We start from the raw sequence: 22526 nt of genomic DNA, 5'->3' as shown, positions 1-22526 counted from the left end.
CAATCAGTGACCTATTTATTATGAGACAGATTAAGATAAATATTTGATCATGCGTTGTGATCTCTTTGGCGCCTAGACTGAAAGTATTCAAACTACAGGAAAAAAATATCCAGCAATTCCCCAGAGTATGTATGATGCCACGAACAAACTTCTCTATTCATGAGGTTTAGTACAGGGTCTCTGATATGTCCTTCTTTCTTTTTTACATTGGAAGGCATAGTTATATAATCTACTTTATGTTTCCCAGAAAGCATACAATTTCCTAAATACGAAACCTTTGTGTAGCCTTTTACAATGCAGTATCTTTGCTAGGGTATTACTTCTGGTATATGGAGCTTAATTTGTGGTAGACATATAGTTTTTGCGGCATGAGTGTGCAAAAACAATACGATTGGGTGGTGTCTCATATAACATTGGGTAATGCTTGGACACTCTCATGGTTTTAAAATGGACATGGGGAAAAAGGTCTCGTTCTTATCAGGGAATCACACTACCGTATTTATTTTCCCCAGTAGAATTCGGTCCTTTTTCATACGGGGATTAATACTTATCTGTCTTCATACAAATCCTTTTGCCACTCACAAGGAAATACGCTCACCAGATTTAAATTTTTGAGTTACATTGAAGTAATCCCCTTGGACTACTTGTAATGACATTACTCCTGAAGCAAGGGTGTACACCTAAGTCAGAAAAAATATGATTATTTTCAATGAACTAACACGTACTGACAATGTGAGAAACTCATATAGGTTTGGTTTTGTGATAACTGCTAAATGCATATGTGGATCTTATCTGTCAATTTAACAAGGTACAAATATATTGTATATTAATTCGAACAAAAGGATTATTCTTATGGCACAACCGCGGAACTGCCAAAGATACCACTTAGGTTACATTTAACTCTAAGATTCACCAGTCAAATGCCATAAGAGAGTCAACGGGCCGGATGGTTAAGGAATTATATTAAAAATGAGAAAACATAATATGTATCTTTTGTATCTGATTACCCGATGGACAAAGGTAAATATGTCTTTAGCGTCTGCCCTTTTCCTTCTGGTTTTATCACTGTTTGGTTCTCATTGGGGCGTAGATCCATCGGCCACGGTCTCGGTTTCGCTACCAAAAACAAGGCATATAGAGTTGCAAGTGGGAGACTAAACAAACTAACTGTCTTTCGCCCATCCATCTATTGGAACGCTTAACCAAAGTCCGAAATGAGAAAGATGAATACGAGCCATTTGTATCCCAGACATAGGTTTTTGTGTTCTCCTCTACTATTCTTGACCAGTTATGCGCTAGTAGAGTTTTTACCTGATCCTACGGGAGCGACTATTTTGTATGAAGAAATGCAGGGGCCAGTAGACATGCCATAGACTCTTTGGTGGAATGTTCCATTTTTTGCTCATGTACGTACGGCGAGTGAAGCTGATGAACAAAGAGTCTTGGTGGTTCCTTTTTGTTGGTGTAAAGTGCTTAATCTTTAGTGGTTAGTTTGCGCTTCATGTGCAGGGAATAGGAAAGGGAAGGGGGGTTGATACAGAGTATTTCGTTGTCAAGCTCTGCATTGTATTCAACTGAAATGTTTGTCTTCTCATTCTTAACCCAACTTCATCGCATCAAGAACATAACACTTACGTTGCAGCTCCCAAATGCAGACGATATGTTATTCATTTTGAAGACATAAAAATAAACATAGCAAACAATTGAAAACCATGTGAATTTTTTTTCTGTAGTGACAAGCATTGAGGGAGATTCAATAGTACTGTAGAATAAACGAAATAGTCTTTATTTATTTAGTCATTTTGGCATGGGCGCGGCCAGGAATAAGATCAACAGACATCGGTTTTTGATTTTGACCAAGACAGATCCTACGCCTTCCATGACCAATTTTTCCATCAGAAGACACATTTCCGCATTTGGGATTTTAAATGCAGGCAGTCTTCATAACTCTCAATCGAAGACACGAAAGTATAGCATACCAATAATTTTTTTACTGATACTCACTAAAACCAGGAAAAGACCACAAAGGAATGATTATATCGTAAAGAAAGAGGTGACAGATCTGACAACGAGAGAAACAAAAAAAGTTTACAAACCAATGATACATTCCCGAGAATGATAATAACAGAATATACGCAAAATATCCACCATTCTGGAAAGGTATTACATTGTGCATTGTTAACATCTCTGTCAGCGAGAGTACTTAGGTCAGGGCCAGGACATCACGGCTGAGCGCTCCTGCCCATGGGATCAGAAAGAAGAGTTGATAATGACAGTGCAGACCTAGATTTCAACAAACTTATACATTATATTCGGGTAGAGAGTCGTGCAGACAGACAAAGACAGTAGCGTAAGCTTTAAGCGACTGGACAATTTAATCCACAATTGTCGTCAGAAAACATTAAAACATCAAAGCAATGGTAAGATTATGTCCGAGGCACTGCATGCTTAATCATCAGTCACGTCGACCACCAATAAACCTTTTTTTCAGCAAGGCCTCCAATACGCATCCGCTTCCGTCTATTGCACTAAGACCTGAGGTTCAGGGCTCCAGTCTCAAGCATTAAGGACACAGACCACTCGCCATACGTAGAAGGCTGGGCTCTCCATTCGAGTAGACTAATGAAGTTGCACATGCAGACGACAGATCACACACACACCAGCAACACACATAAGTGGAGTACCAAACACACCACATCATACATGCAAGAGCTTTTTTGTTCGACACTCACAACAAAGACATCCACGACACAACACAAGAAGAGTCTGGAACTGATCCTCCATAGCGGAGACAGCAAGATATACACATACCACAGTCACACTCTAGTATCAATACAAGCAGTTATTGGAAAATATAACAGACATTTATAAATATATTATGTTCTCATTTAATCTCTCTATGTAGGTATATCTAGATTCTTTTGTTTGTCAAAAAGAAGGACAAAAATTAATTACAAAGCCGGTCAATGCAAACATTCCGTACTTCTCCAATAATAGAAGCGTATAATGAAATGCATAAGAATTTTGTATAACTATAGAGCGTAGTTTTTGATCATTCTGTTGTGTGGCTATAGGGGCAGAATTGACATTTAAGGGCAAAAGTGTTCCTTCTCTGGTCTTAAGGGCTAATGGCAGGCCTCTATTGCGTGATTTTCGAAGGATTTCTTTACAATTCTACCTCTATTCTACGGGCTTTATCTAGGGATAGATGTTTGTGTGCAAATGAGACAGTTGACACATCGAAGTTACTGGCTGTTCATATTCAGAGACTCTAGACATCTAAATTCAGTACCATACATCTCCCAAAAACACTCGGTAGAACAAGTACAAGGAACCTTGGATTTTATATGTGCAGGTTGCTAATTGTGTCCAACATTTGGAGGTAAGTGTTACTCATTGACGTAAATATTCGGCGGGAGGTGATAGGCTTTCTCATTGCCTCCATACGAATGGGGTAGATGGCCATGCTTCATTTATTTTGTAAAACATAGCTACTAGGAATATCTCTGACTGCCATTTTTTTCTAATCAGCGGGAATAAGGGAGTCTATTACGGTGTCAGGGCACGTTATTACTTGTGATGTGTTACAATTGCTGAGTATTGGTGAGTGTTATTATGGAATTAGCTCATATTACTTTTTGTGATAATTTATAAAAAGCCATTTGGTCTACTTCTGCTGTAACAGGGGTATTTTGGCAACTACTGGAAGTTCTCATAGGACATCTATTCTTTGAAAAGTAAGAAACAATTTAGAGCCATTTTGGAGTTGCACGATTACTATATACTTCTGTCATAATGGGAGTGCAACTATTTTGGAAGAAAAAATGACAATTACAATAGAAGAAGTGGGTTTGACGAGCAGGGGAAGTTATAGTAATTGTTGTCCATATTTCATTATTTTCAGTTCAGTGGACTTTGGTTTTTTGGGCTAAAAACGTTTCAAACTCAGAACATACAAACTTACTAACATAGAGTTGTTTCTGGGGGTTCTGAAGTTGGGGTATCTGTATGTTTATAGATGTCTTGGTGGCTTAGTGAGCTTTTAAAATTGCATTTGTAATCATTTATTTTTTCTCAATAATAAATTCGGTTAATCTAAAAAAGACGGGATTATGGATTTATTCTGATTCGCCAACTTTGGAGTACTTTCCAGTCACCGTTAAAAAGTCAGTTGTATTTATCTAGTATATATATGTTTTCTGTAGACTCTCGAAAGGAGGAGACGTTAGATGGTGGTTGTATGGTTCTCGTGGATCTCAACAAGCCATTTTTTACCTTTGAGCACGCTGTTACCCAATACGGATAGTAAATTGATTATGCGTTGTCAGACTATAACTGAGTATTTCTATATCTGTAATTTATGTTTATATATGTCGTGGTGATACTTATGTGTCTTCTACGTTGGCGTTTTAAGGATAGAGGGCTCTCATAACTTGATTGTGTTATTCTTGTATGGAGGGTTATAATTCATTGGTGTTGTTCTTGTATGTATTTATTTTTCTAGTGTCTTTTCTAAATTATATTCGTGTGTTACTCGTTGTTTATGATATTCGTGGTGTTACTCATATTGGTTGTTTTTCTGGCGGCTTCCTCCGAGGGGGTCTTCATTTCTTAGTGACATGATGGGTCGATGCTTCGAAGACTTGCCAACGGTTTGACAACTAATACGCCATATGATCTGCGTAGCTCTAATACTCCAATAACTCATCAGTGTAGACTACGCTATGGGGAAGCGGAGATGGTAAGAAGAAGCCTCCTACCGTGCAACAGGTGTCCTGGCCGAAGCTGTAGTTCGGCCTGGCAGCTGGGTTGGTACTGGGGTAGACCCTCACCATGGCACCACACGATCCCGTAGATGTGAGGCCATCACATCTTCTATGTTCTATGTGCATTTTTGGTGGGTGTTGTTTCGTGGTAGCGCACAAAACATCAGTAAGCGATGTAAAACTGGGGCGCTGGAAATACACGAAACTTGGTAACTCCTTAGCCGTGTTTCGAGGCCGATCGTACACATTGCAAAGAATCTCTCAGAGCGAATTCAGCTATTACGACGATGTTATGGTGTGGCGGTCATTTCCATTGTCTAGTCCCAAGCACAGACCAGATGAACTGGATCTTACGTAGTGAGAAATACGATGTGAGCTGAACCCGTTCAACGTCTGGTTTTTTCCGGGTTGGAAACAACCACCAATCGCATGGTGAGGGAAAGACAAAGAGCATCATTTTCTTTCATGAGATTTTAGAAATTTGCATGAAAGAGAAACAAGGAAGATAAATGAGAAAAAAGAAGAATCCCGCACACTGCTCTTGATAGTATCACTGCTCTTTAATAAGCTTTCTTAGAAACCTATTGCGCATCTCCGCTGCTTTTTCTAGATAGTCCTCTGTGGAATGGCATATATACGGCGCAGTCTGAAAAACGGGCTTCTTGGAAGTCCTCTTTTTAATGGCTCAGGGTGGAAGCTGTCCCCCTGCAATAGAGTTTTTCTGTCCGTTTCTTTTCTATACAAAGTTGTTAACAGGGTTCCATTTGATTTCTCCATCCACATATCGAGGTAATGAACACATTTAGTGTCACATTCAATAGTGAATTTGAGATTGGGGTTAATGTCATTGAGTAATGCCATAAAGTCTGACAGCTCTTCTACCGTTCCTCCCCATATGCAGAAAATGTAGTCAATATATCAATACCACTTTAGGACTTTATTCAAACATGGATTTAAACGTTCTTCAAAAAGACCCACATGAACGTTAGCATAGCTCGGAGCGAATGTGGAACACATCGATGTTCCATTCGTTTGGAGGTAGTATTCATCATCAAACCTGAAATAGTTATACGTCAAAACATATTCAGCCAGCTCTAGAATAAAGTTTGTTGTTGAGTATTTGTTAGTATCTCTGACATTTCAGTTGCCCAGGCTCCCCCTATGGATAGATCTCATCCTTCTCACCTCACTGGGTTCCCAGCCCATATCCCCAGTTATTGCAAGTATAGGTGCAAACTTGTGGACAGGTAAAAAGTAACGTACTGCTCTGTTATGAACATGTTCATTTTTAAAACACCTTTTAGAACCCGACACTCCTGCTGAATAGTCCAGAACAGGACACACACAMGTCTGATACAGTTTGGAATACGTAGCATAACCAGTATCTGTGTTTCTGTTTTTCCCATGACTCCCCCAAGAGTTCTACTTCCTGAGTTGGCAAGGGCAGATGTTGCGTACAGAAAGGTAATATGTTCATCAATAAAAATAAAAAGACCCAAATATTTATAAATGCTCGTAAACTTTTTCACCAAAACAAAACTGAAAAACACTTCTCTTAGTAGCTGGTTTTGTAAAAGTCATTTTGTCTGGTTGATCACGAGTCTCCATCTTCTACACCAATTGACTGCACATAATAACATGTTCTGCAGGTCTTGTTCATTTTCTGTCATCAAAATCATATCATCAGCATAGAAAAGGATACTTAGCATTTCATCATCATATCATATCCAAAACGTATCTGTTTCATTTCTTCATTTATAAACAAAGCAAACAAAGTCGGTGATAAGGTGTCTCCTTGTTTTACACCCGAGGGTGTGGGAAACAAATCTGTACGATATTCATTAACATGCACACAGGCAAATGGTACTTTGTAAAGATCCTGGATTCCTTGATAAAATGTCCCATTGTCTTTAACAAACTACAGGCAAAAAGATCCCTATTTACAAAAATCTAAAGCTTTCTGGAAATCAATGAAACATGCAAAGTAGGCTTCTCTTCAAGTAATCTATTTCTAATTATTGTACAGACCGAGAAGATATGATTTATTTTTTACTTTATTTTTTATTTCACCTTTATTTAATTAACCAGGTAGGCCAGTTGAGAACAAGTTCTCATTTACAACTGCGACCTGGCCAAGATAAAGCAAAGCAATGCGTCAAAAACAACAACACAGAGTTACACATAGACAAACTGTAACGTTCGTCGTCTGAAGATGAGGAATCATCGGACCAAAGCGCAGCGTGGTAAGTGTTCATGTTAATTTATTAAATCAGAACACTAAACAAAATAACAAAGAGAATGAACGAAACGAAACAGTCCTGTCTGGGACAGACACAAAGACAGAAAACAACTACCCACAAAACACGGGTGGGAAAAGGCTACCTAAGTATGGTTCTCAATCAGAGACAACGATAGACAGCACCGCATCTCGAACGTAGAAGGTCGCCGCGGCCAAACTACCAAAAAAGTAGAAAACAGGAGAACAGAACAACATAGACACCAAAACGTACTCACTGTGACCAAACCAAAATAGAGACATAAAAAGGATCTCTAAGGTCGAGGCGTGACACAAACGTACAGAACTGGAAGGAAAGGTGGCAAAAGGAAGTGTGGCTTTGGGGGACCAAAGCCAGTCACTGGGATGACCAGTGAAATATACTTGCTGGAGCGTGTGCTATGGGTGGGTGTTGCTATGGTGACCAGTGAGCTGAATAAGAGGCGGGGCTTTACCTAGCAAAGAGTATAGATGACCTGAGCCAGTGGGTTTGGCGACGAATATGTAGCGAGGGGCCAGCCAACAAGAGATACAGGTCGCAGTGGTGGGTGTACATGGAGCTTTGGTGACAAAACGGATGGCACTGTGATAGACTACATCCAATTGGCTGAATAGAGTGTTGGACATATTTGGTAAAGTGACATGGCCGAAGTAAGGATCGTAGGAAAGTCCAGTTTACGAGGGTATGTTTGGGCGGGAAGGCTAGTTGTGAAATAGGGAGATGATTCTAATTTTATTTGTGGATGGAGATCGTTAATGTGAGTCGGAAGGAGTAGTTTACAGATCTAACAGACATCTAGTATTTTGTAGTTGGTCACATATTCATATCTCAGAACCGTTCCAGAGAGGATTACTAGCTGAGCCGGTCGGGTGCGGCTAGCAAATCGGTTGAAGAGCATGCATTTTTTGTCTATATCTAGCATTCTAAAATAATGGAGGCCACGGAAGGAGGTTGTGTGGCTTAGTGAGTCTTGGAGGTTTGTTTCACAGTGACCCCAAGAGAAGGGCCAATTGTTCATACAAGAGAAAGTGTTGTTGTCTGGGGGGGTTAGAAAAAGGGGGGAAAAATTAGACAGACATCACGCAGCAGGGAGGCAGTCACTGGAAACCAAGGCTGTTTGAGTCTGCCCGATAAGCGCATACGGTGATTGACAGAGTCGAAAGCCTTGGCCAAGGTCGATGAAGACAGCCGCACAGTACTGTCTCTTATCGATGGTGGTGATGACATCGTTTAGGAACCTTGAGCGTGGCTGGGTGCACCCATGACCAGCTCGGAAACCAGATTGCATAGTGGAGAATGTACGGTGGGGATTCAAAATGGGTCGGTGATCTGTTTGTTAACTTGAACTTAAGAAGATTTTAAGATAAGAGCAGGGCAGGATGATGATATAGGTCTATAACAGTTTGGGTCTAAGAGTGTCTCCCCTTTGAAGAGGGGGATGACCACGGCAGCTTTCCAATAATTTGGGGGTCTCAAGACGATACGAAAGAGAGGTTGAACAGGCTAGTAACATAGGGGTATGCAACAATTTCGGTAATTTTTGAAAGACAGGGTCAGCCCAGCTGATTTGTAGGGATCAGATTTTGCAGCTCTTTCAGAAAGTCAGCGTGTCCTGGATTTGGGTGAAGGAAGCAGGGGGGGGGGGCTATGGCAAGTTGCTGCAGGGGGTGCAGAGCTGTTGGCCAGGGTAGGGGTAAGCCAGGTGGAAAGCATAGCCAGCTGTAGAAAAATGTTTATTGAAATGATCAATTATCGTAGATTTATCGGTGGTGACAATGTTTCCTAGCCTCAGTGCTGTGGGCAGCTGGGAGGAGGGGCTCTTATTCTCCATGGACTTTACAGTGTCCTAAAACTTTTTGGAATTAGTGCTATAGGATGCAAATTTCTGTTTAAAAATGCTAGCCTTAGCTTTCCTAACTGCCTGTGTATATTGGTTCCTGACTTCCCTGAAAAGTTGCATATCGCGGGGGCTATCCGATGCTAATGCAGAATACCACAGGATGTTTTTGTGCTCGTCAAGGGCAGTCAGGTCTGGGGTGAACCAAGGGCTATTTCTGTTCTTAGTTCTACATTTTTTGAACGGGGCATGCTTATTTAAGATGGTGAGGAACACACTTTTAAAGAGCAACCAGGCATCCTCTACTGACGGGATGAGGTCAGTCAATATCCTTCCAGGATACCCGGGCCAGGTCGATTAGAAATGCCTGCTTGCTGAAGTGTTTTAGGGAGTGTTTTACAGTGATGAGGGGTGGTCGTTTGACAGCAGACCCATTAGGGACGCAGGCAATGAYGCAGTAATCGCTGAGATCCTGGTTGAAGACAGCAGAGGTGTATTTAGAGGGCAAGTTGGTCAGAATGATATCTAAGAGGGTGCCCATGGTTATGGATGTAGGGTTGTAGGAACCTGGTAGGTTCCTTGATCATTTGTGTGAGATTGAGGGCTCTGGTAAATCGCCAGGCTCTGGGTTTACGATATATTTTGTTCTTCCACCAGAATGTTTTGGTCCTCCAAAAATGTAATTAGCCTTTTGTTGAGGATGGATGAATATAATTTTTAAACCGTACTTAATAAACTTCATTTTTTGAAGATTTGGGAATGGGATTCACTATAGACTTATACCAATTGGATGGCAGTATGCTGTACTCAAAACACATTTGGAGCAAATAATTTAGGACGTCAATTAATTTAGGGGATTTTAAAACCTCATTAGGCAGCTCATCAATGCCAAACACTTTCCCATTTTTTGCAGCGACAATCACCTTCTTAACTTCTGCCACAGACAGCTCCTCATTTAAATACGGGTTWCATATATAAGAGGGTTCTAACATTGTATTTTCCAGTTCAGTTCTTAGGGAACATATGTCTTTCTAAAATTATTCCTCAAAATATGCCACATTTTGTTACCTGAGAACAAACTAGCAAACCCCTTCTCCCACTCCTTAAGTACCTGTGTAATATCAGAGTTCAGCCCCCCCTGCTCTTCCCTGACTTCCAATGGAATTTTCTTATGTCGTTTTGGTCCTAACTTGTTTATTTGGCTCCAAAACTGTTGAGGATTTCTTGTCTGCATCTCCTCAAGGTGTAATAACTGCCCTCTCTGATATCTCCATTTAAATAAGCAAAGTCTTTTCTCAAACACATGCTGTTTTTCTTAAATTCCTTCCTAAAATGTTCTCTTGTATTCCCATCTTTACACTGTATAAATAAGTACTCAGCCTTGCGCATCACTGACTATAGATCCCTTAACTCATCATTCCAATAAGGTTCGTTCAGCTTGTAAACTTTCCTGGACTTGGGGGTGTATTCCTTATTCCCATTTTTTCCCAATTCAGAATATATAATATCACAAAATGTTTCATACCACACGTCTAAATCAAATGTTGTTTCTTGGCATCTTTCCAGAGTTTTGATGACTTCCATCAGAGCTCTACATGCCATTTCAGAACACAGAAAGACATTTGGCACATTTATTTTCTTACATTTAGGCCTATGCGGCCTTTTGCCCCGTGTGATGCACGCAATACCTGGTTGAGAAAGTTTGTGGCCAACAGAAAACATTGTAAATAACAGAGAATGATCAGGAAGTCTACTTTTTTCTCCAATTCAAAACATCTGCATTCTTCAAACATCTGTGTAGGAGATAACACCTTCAATTCCAAACAATTTTTGAGACAGTCGTGAAGGGTAACTATGTAGTCCACCACAGCTCTTCCTTTGCCAGATATTGATGTAAAGTTATCGCTGAAGGGGCATATCCTTCCATTAATGATACACATTTTAGAGTCCCYAAGGAATTCTAATAGGGTTTCCCCATGATGAACAAAGTTATCCAAAGCAACACGCGATGGAATATCATTAATAMCATTTATATAGTCATCTAACCTCCCAATTCCACTGTTAAGATCCCCACGTATGTAAATAGCATCTGCTTCTGTATATAGGTATACTTGGCTTAACAAATGACTATAGATGGAGGATGCATCTCTACCCCATGTGGATTGTTCAGGTGGCAAATAGCATGAAAACACAACAAAACAATAATCTGACTCCCTATGTTCAAAGCACAAACCAACAATTCCTTCTAWGGCTTTTTCGATCCTTTCAATTTGATATGCTTTCATCATATCAGACTTTACACATATTCCCACTCCTTCAGAGCCCCTGGGGGCTTTCACATTGGTTTTCTGTTGTGTCCATACCATACATACCCTTCAATATCAATAGTTTTTTGCCGACGCAAATTAGTTTCATTTATTGAGATAATGTCTGGGTTTAAGGATTTTAGTATTATTCGTAATTTATTGTTAAATGTATTCCATCTGTTAACAGTCCAATGCGCTKTTGAAATCGAATCTTGAAGGGGATGGGAAGCCCCTCAGTATGTAGTAGGTCTGTCCACCCCATGTCCTTGTCCGCGTTGTCCTTCTGGTTGATCTCGTTTCATTACCCGACTGCTGTTGTGCTTCTGGTTGATCTCGTTTCATGACCCGTCTGCTTCCCGTGACAAAATCGTCCTTTTCTCCTGGTATTTCTCTCAGCAGCATCTTGAAGTTCAGTTCTATAAGGCGATCGGTGTGGGACTTGGCTGATCGAAGGAATACTTTGTTATAGTCAGGATGGTCTCGCAGCTTTTGTTTTTTCCTTATTAACAGAGCCACTTTCTCCTCCACGGACCAACACTCCACCTTCACAACCCCGGGACCTTTACCTCTTTCCCTCATCCTCTCAACTGCAATCACCTCTGTTTCGCAGCCTAGGCCTACCGATATCAACTGGTTCACTTTGGAGATTAGGTCCTCGTTCTCATCAGCTGGCAGTCCTGCCKCTATGATAGACACATCTGGGTCGAACTTTGTTGTTCTGGCAGCGCCTATTCTCCAAGATTCTAGGAATTCTACACAGGACTCCAGACGTCACACTTCAAGAGCTATGTGGTCTTSTAGCTGCTTGTTATTATTCTCCAATTTAGTCAGCAAAGCTGTATGAATATCCTGAGTGGCTTTCTCCAAAGATGCACGTAAGCTGTCAACTTTACTATTCATTCCTTTTTCAATACTCAGCTTCATTTCATCCATCTTTTTTTCCATTTTTGTACCTAGACTCCGTATCTCCATCATGAGATTAGCCATGCTATTGGCACTTCTTTCTTTGATAAACTCGACTCCATGCTTTTCTCACCACTGCATAGATTTCTGCGTAGAGTCCATATATTTTACTGGTTAAGTGTTTCTGTTATTGCTGTTCAAGGTAACGTTAGATAGCCAGCTAAATATAACATTATAGCTAGGCTAGCCAGATTACTRGCCAAACAATCCCTAACAAATCTGTCTATTGACTSTSTTTCACCCTCACGGGATTCAGACTTCAGCTGCTTCCATTTACGATCTGATCGCTATGTTTAAAACTTTGAAAACMTTTAAATTAAAAAAGTTTTATATAGTTAGGTCCCATAAAGAAGCAGCAGCATTTTTCACCGTGTGCACTGGTTTGTTCATGTACAGACAAACCATTTGATACGAAGTAGATCCTAACAAGAAGTCATGTCAGTATACACGAGAAAAACAAATCATATTCAGAAGAAGCTCACTAGGACAGAAGAACAGGCAATTACATTTTTTWWTTTTTTATTTCACCATTATTTAACCAGGTAGGCCAGATGAGAACAAGTTCTCAATTACAATTGCGACCTGGCCAAGATAAAGCAAAGCAGTGGGACACAAACAACAACACAGAGTTACAAATGGAATAAACAAACATACACTCAATAACACAATAGAAAAGGTCTATATGCAGTGTGTGCAAATGAGGTAAGATAAGGGAGGTAAGGCAATAAATAGGCCATAGTGGCGAAATAATTACAATTTAGCAATTAAACACTGGAGTGAAAGATGTGCAGAAGATGAATGTGCAAGTAAAGATACTGGGGTGCAAAGGAGAAAAAATAATAAAATAAATAAATAACAATACGGGGATGAGGTAGTTGGATGGACTATTTACAGATGGGCTGTGTACAGGTGCAGTGATCTGTGAGCTGCTCMGACAGCTGGTGCTTAAAGTTAGAGAGGGAGATATGAGTCTCCAGCTTCAGGGATTTCTGCAATTCTTTCCAGTCATTGGCAGCAGAGAACTAAAAGGAAAGGCGGCCAAAGAAGGAATTGACTTTAGGGGTGACCAGTGAAATATACCTGCTGGAGCACGTGCTACGGGTGGGTGCTGCTATGGTGACCAGTGAGCTGAGATAAGGCGGGGCTTTACCTAGCAAAGACTTATAGATGACCTGGAGCCAGTGGGTTTGGCGATAAATATGTAGCAAGGGTCAGCCAACGAGAGCATACAGGTCGCAGTGGTGGGTAGTATATGGGGCTTTAGTGACAAAACGGATGGCACTGTGATAGACTACATCCAATTTGCTGAGTAGAGTGTTGGAGGCTATTTTGTAAATGACATCGCCGAGGTCAAGGCTTAGCAGTATAGTCAGTGTTACAAGGGTATGTTTGGCAGCATGAGAGAAGGATGTTTTGTTGCGAAATAGGAAGCCGATTCTAGATTTATTTTGGGATTGGAAATGGTAAATGTGAGTCTGGAAGGTGAGTTTACAGGTTAACTTTTTACGGCTGAGATCCCGGGATCGATATGACAACAGCCAGTGAAAGTGCAGGGCGCCAAATTCAAAACAACAGAAATCTCAAAATTAAAATTCCTCAGACATACAAGTATMTTACACCATTTTAAAGATACATTTGTTGTTAATCCCACCACAGTGTCCGATTTCAAAAAGACTTTACGACGAAAGCACACCAAACAATTATGGTAGGTCTGCACCTAGTCACAGAAAAGCCCAGCCATTTTTCCAGCCAAAGAGAGGAGTCACAAAAATCAGAAAGAGAAATAAAATGAATCACTAACCTTTGATGATCTTCATCAGATGACACTCATAGGACTTCATGTTACACAATACATGTATGTTTTGATCGATAAAGTTCATATTTATATCCAAAAATCTTAGTTTACATTGGCGCGTTATGTTCAGTAATGTTTTGCCTCCAAAACATCCGGTGATTTTCCAGAGAGCCACATCAATTTACAGAAATACTCATAATAAACATTGATAAAAGATACAAGTATTAAACATGGAACTTTAGAMAAACTGCTCCTTAATGCAACCGCTGTGTCAGATTTCAAAAAAACTTTACGGAAAGAGCACACCATGCTATAATCTGAGTACAGCGCTCAGAGCCCAAATAAGCCATAAAGATATCCGCCATGTTTTGGAGTCAACAGAAGTCAGAAATAGCATTATAAATATTCACTTACCTTTGATGATCTTCATCAGAATGCACTCCCAGGAATCCCAGTTCCACAATAAATGTTTGTTTTGTTCGATATAGTCCATAATTTATGTCCAAATACCTTCATTTTGTTCGCGCGTTCAGTCCAGTAATCCAAATTCATGATGCACAGGTCAGACGAAAAGTCAAACAATTCCCTTACAGTTCGTAGAAACATGTCAAACGATGTATAGAATCAATCTTTAGGATGTTTTTAACATAAATCTTCAATAATGTTTCAACCGGAGAATTCCTTTGTCTTTAGAAATGCAATGGAAAGCAAGTGAGCGGGCATGTTCAGCTCGTGCCAGACACCTGACTCAAAGAGCTCTCCTCCCCTCATTCTTCACAGTAGAAGCATCAAACAAGGTTCTAAAGACTGCTGACATCTAGTGGAACCCTTAGGAAATGCAATATGACCAATATCCCACTGTATATTGGATAGGCAAACCTACAAACCTCAGATTTCCCACTTCCTGGTTGGATATTTTCGCAGGTTTTTGCCTGCCATATGAGTTCTGTTATACTCACAGACATCATTCAAACAGTTTTAGAAACTTCAGAGGGTTTTCTATCCAGATCTACTAATAATATGCATATCTTAGCCTCTGAGCCTGAGTAGCAGGCAGTTTACTCTGGGCACCTTTTCATCCAAGCTACTCAATACTGCCACCCAGCCATAAGAAGTTAACCAGACACCTAGGTATTTGTAGTTGTCCACATATTCTAAGTCAGAACCGTCCAGAGTAGTGATGCTGGATGGGCGGGCACGTGTGGGCAGCGATCGGTTGAAGAGCATGCATTTAGTTTTACTTGCATTTAAGAGCAGTTGGAGGCCACGGAAGAAGAGTTGTATGGCATTAAAGCTCMTTTGGAGGTTAGTTAACACAGTGTCCAAAGAAGGGCCAGAAGTATACAGAATGGTGTCATCTGCGTAGAGGTGGATCAGAGAATCACCAGCAGCAAGAGTGACATCATTGATGTATACAGAGAAAAGAGTCAGCCCGAGAATTGAACCCTGTGGCACCCCCATAGAGACTGCCAGAGGTCCGGACAACAGGCCCTCCGATTTGACACACTGAACTCTATCTGAGAAGTAGTTGGTGAACCAGGCGAGGCAGTCTTTTGAGAAACCAAGGCTGTTGAGTCTGCCGATAAGAATGTGGTGATTGACAGAGTCAAAAGCTTTGGCAAGGTCGATGAAGACGGCTGCACAGTATTGTCTCTTATCGATGGCGGTTATGATATCATTTAGGACCTTGAGCGTGGCTGAGGTGCACCCATGACCAGCTCGGAAACCAGATTGTATAGCGGAGAAGGTACGGTGGGATTCGAAATGGTCGGTGATCTGTTTGTTAACTTGGCTTTCGAAGACCTTAGAAAGGCAGGGTAGGATATGGGTCTGTGGCAGTTTGGGTCTAGAGTGTCTCCCCCTTTGAAGAGGGGGATGACCACGGCAGCTTTCCAATATTTGGGGATCTCAGATGATACGAAAGAGAGGTTGAACAGGCTAGTAATAGGGGTTGCAACAATTTAGGCTAATCATTTTAGAAAGAGAGGGTCCAGATTGTCTAGCCCAGCTGATTTGTACGGGTCCAAATTTTGCAGCTCTTTCAGAACATCGGCTATCTGGATTTGGGTGAAGGAGAAATGGGGGAGGCTTGGGCAAGTTGCTGTGGGGGGTACAGGGCTGTTGACCGGGGTAGGGGTAGCCAGGTGGAAAGCATGGCCTGCCGTAGAAAAATTATTATTGAAATTCTCAATTATCATGGATTTATCGGTGGTGACAGTGTTTCCTAGCCTCAGTGCAGTGGGCAGCTGGGAAGAGGGGCTCTTATTCTCCATGGACTTTACAGTGTCCCAGAACTTTTTGGAGTTTGTGCTACAGGATTTCAATTTCTGTTTGAAAAAGCTAGCCTTTGCTTTCCTAACTGCCTGTGTATATTGGTTCCTAACTTCCCTGAAAAGTTGCATATCACGGCGGGGGCTATTCGATGCTAATGCAGTACGCCACAGGATGTATTTGTGCTGGTCAAGGGCAGACAGGTCTGGAGTGAACTAAGGGCTTTAACTGTTCCTGGTTCTACATTTTTTGAATTGGGCATGCTTATTTATGGTGAGGAAACTTTTAAAGAATAACCAGGCATCCTCTACTGACAGAATCAGGTAAATATCCTTCCAGGATACCCGGGCCAGGTCGATTAGAAAGGCCTGCTCGCTGAAGTGTTTTAGGGAGCGTTTGACAGTGATGAGGGGTGGTCGTTTGACCACAGACCCATTACGGACACAGGCAATGAGGCAGTGATCGCTGAGATCCTGGTTGAAGACAGCAGAGGTGTATTTGGAGGGCAGGTTGGTTAGGATGATATCTATGAGGGTGCCCGTGTTTACGGATTTGGTGTTGTACCTGGTAGGTTCATTGATCATTTGTGTGAGATTGAGGTTATTAAACTTAGATTGTAGGATGGCCGGGGTGTTAAGCATGTCCCAGTTTAGGTCACCTAACAGTACAAGCTCTGAAGATAGATGGGGGCAATCAATTCACATATGGTGTCCAGGGCACACCTGGGGGCAGAACGTGGTCTATAGGAAGCGGCAAAGGTGAGAGACTTGTTTCTGGAAAGGATTTTTAAAAGTAGAAGCTCAAATTTTTGGGGCACAGACCTGGATAGTAAGACAGAACTCTGCAGGGTATCTCTGCAGTAGATTGCAACTCCGCCCCCTTTTGCATTTCTATCTAGTCGGAAAATGTTATAGTTAGGGATGGAAATTCCTATCCTGGCCTTCCTAAGCCAGGATTCAGACACGGCTAGGACATCCGGGTTGGCAGAGTGTGCTAAAGCAGTGAATAAAACAAACTTAGGGAGGAGGCTTCTAATGTTAACATGCATGAATGAACTGATGAAAGATTCATCTTTGGTTATCAAACCTTCAGACAAGGGGGGTGCTGTGGCTGTTTTAGACTATGAAAAATATAAAGAAGAGATTCAGAGACAACTCAGTAATMAATGTTTCTATAGAAAACTGAGTGCTGATCCCACACAGGTGTTCCAAAGGGATATATGCTCGAATCTGGAGCCCTATTAAACAACCTTATCTCAAAACRTGAATATGAAGACCTTTACTGCACATGTGCCATACGTCCATGCCTGTATATTTTGGCGAAATTACACAAACCTAAAACACAACAAGGCAATTATCCAGGCTGACCAGTGGTGGCAGGAATAGGCTCAATGCTAGAGCCATTGTCGAACTTCGTAGACTCTTTTATTACATCTCATGTGCAAGCATTGCCATCACATGTAAAAGACTCTATGGACTTCATAAACCAGATCTCACCAATAATGGGATTAACAGAAGACTGTATTTTGGTCACATTAGATGTCGAGAGTCTATTTACCAGCATTCCGCAAACAGGCGGCTGGTAGCCCTAGCTCACTATTTGGGAGACAGAGATACTAACGAATTCCCACCAACAAACTTTATTCTAGAGCTGGCTGAATATGTTTTGACGTGTAACTATTTCAGGTTTGATGATGAATACTACCTCCAAATGAATGGAACATTCAGAGCAGTGATACTATCGGGTTTCTTCTTTTTTCTAATTTCTTTCAACTGTTACCATGCACCTGCAAAAAAGATAGCTCAGATGTGCGAGTGCCTTTTGAATTTTGAATAGTTGCATAAAATTCTATCACGAATTGGATGGAAACGTATGAGTGTGTGTGTGTATTTCTGTGTTTATTACCAGTATCTAGGTTTTAGCTTTCTTGTCTCCTCCCACCTCTGTTGACATTAGAGAAGACGTTCGCAGGCATTTGGCCTCCTCAGTGTAAAGAGGTGGCCAACTGGAATTCAACCCTGGGTGAAGCAGGAGTCAAAAGCAGTCTGAAATATGGGTTCCCTCCTCACTGTCTGTGGCGCTCACAGCTCCACATCTCCTTAGTCATACCCTGTCATCAGAGCATGCATCCACATCTGTTTGGTCATACTCTGTCATCAGATCACGCATCCAAATCTAATTTTTGGGGGGTTTTGCTTTGTTTTTGGAGGGGTTTGTTGTGTATGAGATGCATACAGTTTTTTACATTGATATTCTACTGATGTTGTGATCTTCTGTTTTTTGTTAGGGCTAGGGTCCTTTTTGCTGAATTTCTGCCTGACTGACATTCCCAAAGTAAACTGCCTGTTACTCAGGCCCAGAAGCCTGTATGAGACTATAACACAATAGATATGATAGGAGAAAATCCAAAGAAAAACCAACCTGAATTTCTTTTTTTTTAGGGCCCATGCATAGGGGCATATCCAAATCCAGCTCCCAGATTTCAATTCCTATGGCTCCCACTAGATGTCAGCAGTCTTTGTTCAAGGTTTCAGGCTTGTAACTTGAAMWAKGAGTAAGAAATATGTGTTTTAGTTCAACAACACCAGCTAGGAAATCCGTGTTTGCGCGCGTGATGATGAGGACTAATGCTAATATTGCTTTCCTATTGAACATACTTCTTTCCATATGAAATATTATAGTTTAATTACATTTTTGGGTACCTGAGAATTAAGTAGAAACGTATTTTGACTTGACGAAACAAAGTTTAGGTGTAGATTTTTGGATTCCTTTCTCTGCAGGTTGAACGAGTGGATTACTCAAGTCAATGGCGCCAACTAAATGGACCTTTTGGCATATAAAGAAGGATTTTATCTAACAAAACGACACTACATGTTATAGCTGGGACCCTTTGGATGATATATCAGAGGAAGATTTTCAAAAAGTAAGTGAATATTTAATTGCTATTTGTSAATTTATGAAACCTGTGGAKAAATMTATTTATGTGGGGCTCCGTCCTCAAACAATCGCATGGCATGCTTTCGCTGTAAAGCCTACTGTAAATAGGACTGTGCAGTTAGATTAACAAGAATTTAAGCTTTCAACCGATATAAGACACTTGTATGTACCAAAATGTTTAATATCCATAATTTTTATGATTATTTATTTGAATTACTCGCCCTGCAGTTTCACCGGAAGTTGTCCCGCTAGCGGGACGCCTAGCCCGTAAGAAGTTGGTCAATAAGAGTTTACCTGAGATTTCTGTTGTCATCACTGAAAACCAAGAAACCCTGGTAACATGGTCAAATATAAACATGATTTACAGAGAAACAGGTTTTCAAAACCCCTCCCTGTACATGTTCACAAGTAAAAGTTAAACCCATATACCTGGTAGTAAGACATTCCTAGGCTTGATGTGTTTCATGGTTTCAAAGACCATGTTGACAATCAACATACATTACGTGGGAGACTGTTTGTTTCATTCTTTAACTTGAGCTCTCTACAGATGTTTCTTGTTTCAATTTTCATTTAGTGTTGGTTCCAGATTTTAAACAAGTCGGGTGCTTTCTCTCTGTGATAATCAAACTCTAAAGCAACAGCATGAAAATAGGAATTCATTTGTGTGGCTGATTGAACTTGAATTCAATTCCTCCAAAGACAGCACAGCCGAAACCTGCCTCCCTCTCTCATCAAGACAGTTTGATCAACTTTTTCATCTGATGTTGTGAGCATTTCAATATTTGCCCAATAGCTGTTCTCCTTTCTTCTCCGGCTCTACAGCACAGTTCCACATTCTCCCCAAAATGTAATTGGTTCAGAAATCAAAGAAGATATGTGTGAAAACGGAAAAAAGAGATTCACACAGTAGTTGAGAACCTTGTAACAACTCAGACTATGATCATACACACTCAACTGTTCGCCCCCCATGTGCAGAATCTCTCTCTCTCTCTCTCTCTCTCTCTCTCTCTCTCTCTCTCTCTCTCTCTCTCTCTCTCTCTGTCTCTCTCCCACACACACGTTTAATTTGATTCTGCATATTAGTCTGACTCCTGGAGCTGTTGTTGTGCTTCATTTGAGGTGAGGATATACACACATCTCTTCACTGTCTCTCTTTCACCCTCTCCTTCCCCTCTCTCTGTTTTTCAGTAATTATCAGTGGAATGTCAGTCCACTCGCAGTACTGTAGTCTGATCTACCTCTCAGAAATAATGAAAAATACCATAATCTATCTCTCCACTCATGGCATTTACATTACAGTAGAGTAAGTTGTCCACTTGTCCCATTATAGGAAGAGTTGCTACGATCACACACATACATCAGAGTACAGACATGACATGATTAGTGGTGTTTGTTAAATCCTTCCCATGAGTCTTTAGGGGAGGTTGATGAGGCTGTGAGAGGAAAGGGAAGGTGATGCTTCACTGTGTCTCTGGCACCCCAGGGCAACAAAACAACTTTATACATGCTAAGTTTATCCATGAAATGTATATTTAGGCAGAGTTCATACATATAAACAGAAAGGAAAATTWGATTGCTTTAAAACTTTTTAATGGTTTCTTTCTTGCGTTGGTACAGTATATTGTACACTGGCCTGGCCATCTTCTCTCCCTCTCTGTAAGGTGCGTTGCAGCAGCCTAACCGGTGGTGTGGGAGGTATTTGGGCCACTCAGAGGCAGCTTTGAAATGATCCCGACCGGAGGAGCAGGATTCAGAGGATCATCCTGGATGTGGAAGGTGACTATCCGAGATGAGCCCTTACAAACTCCCGGCCTCAGCTCAGAAATACTCACACAAACAAACACTGATACACTCACACACACACCTACAGTACCCTACACCAGGCATGTGCACAGATAGGTGTCTACTGGTGCTGGAACACCTCTTGTTAAAAAAGAACCTTTCTGATTGGTGGTATTTTCTTTAATTACTTTTTATTTTGAAGCTCGTTTCTCTATTGTAGCTTTAAATTTATCTCTTTATCTCTGTGTGCTCCACAAGAGAAAGCTGTTATTCTGGGTGATACGTGTATGCAGAGCACCAGACTCCTGCGACAAGGACTGCAATGAGATAGGGCTTTTACACTGACTCAGTGTTCGTGTGTGTATGTGTTTATGTTTGTGAGMGAGATGGCGGAAGAGAAAGAGATGGGAGAGAAGGAAAGAAAGATAGACAAAGATAAAGAGAGATTTTAGAAGTTCCATGAACATGTTTACAGTTTTGTCTCTTCACTCCAACCTTTTTTTAGTCAGTGACGGCCTACCTTAGTCATACCTTGTCATCAGATCACCCATCCATGGTCTGAACCTCTAACCAGGACTACAGAGATGGACTGGACTGGTGACTCCTGTTCGCTTTGATAAGACTCAAACTCAGTCCAACAATGGCCATTAAGATGTCAGAGACACACAACAGGCCACTCTCACAAGGGACCAACACAAAGACGTCTAGGGGGGCAGTGAAGCCGCAGTAACGCTACAGGACAGAACAGGGGACAGAACACACAGCTTGACCACCAGAGAGTGAGATGGAGGTGGGGTTGTGGGGTAGAGACATTTTCTTTTACATCTCTGTGTGTGTGTGTGTGTGTGTGTGTGTGTGTTGTGTGTGTGGTTGTGTGTAGTGCTGTGTGTGTGGGTGTGTGTGTGTGTGGTGTGTGTGTGTGTGTGTGTGTGGTGTGTGTTGTGTGTGTGTGTGTGTGTGTGTGTGTGTGTGTGTTAGTGTTGTGGACTGTGGTTTAATTATCTTGGACAGAGTCCCACACAAGAATAGTAAACAAAAAAAGTTGACCAACTGGGGACATTTTGTTGGTCCCCACAAGGTCAAATGCTATTTCTAGGGGGTTTCGGGTTGAGGTTAGAAATACTGTTAGAATTAGGTTTACGGTTAGGTTTTTGGGTTAATTAAGGTTAGGGTAAGGGTAAGGGWACAGGTTAGGGTTAGGGGCTAGGGAAAATAGGATTTTGAATAGGACTGAATTGTATGTCCCCACAAGGTTAGCTGCGCAAGACTGTGTGTGTGTGTGTAAAAGTAGAGACTCAGAGCTACAAAATGGTATGTCATACACTGCATTTGAGGAACAATGGGAAAGTAATTCTGCTTTGAAAGTTGATAAACTTGTTGCCTTGATGGTTGCAAGGACTTGATGGGTTCTATGGCAACAGTTGCAGTCTGTGATGTCATGGTGAGACACAATGAAGACAAACTGTAATTCTGAATGATCCCGATCCTAGATGATCTTATTGGAACAGCGTACAGAAGTGCACAGTGTTCTATGGCTGTCTATGGACTGGAATAACCCAGGTCTAAAATGGCCTTCATAAAAACAGCAAGCAC

Source organism: Salvelinus sp. IW2-2015, linkage group LG6.2 (genome assembly GCF_002910315.2).
Source record: "Salvelinus sp. IW2-2015 linkage group LG6.2, ASM291031v2, whole genome shotgun sequence".
Taxonomy (NCBI): domain Eukaryota; kingdom Metazoa; phylum Chordata; class Actinopteri; order Salmoniformes; family Salmonidae; genus Salvelinus; species Salvelinus sp. IW2-2015.
The sequence above is the reverse complement of the archived record's forward strand: the minus strand, read 5'-3'. Positions refer to the sequence as shown.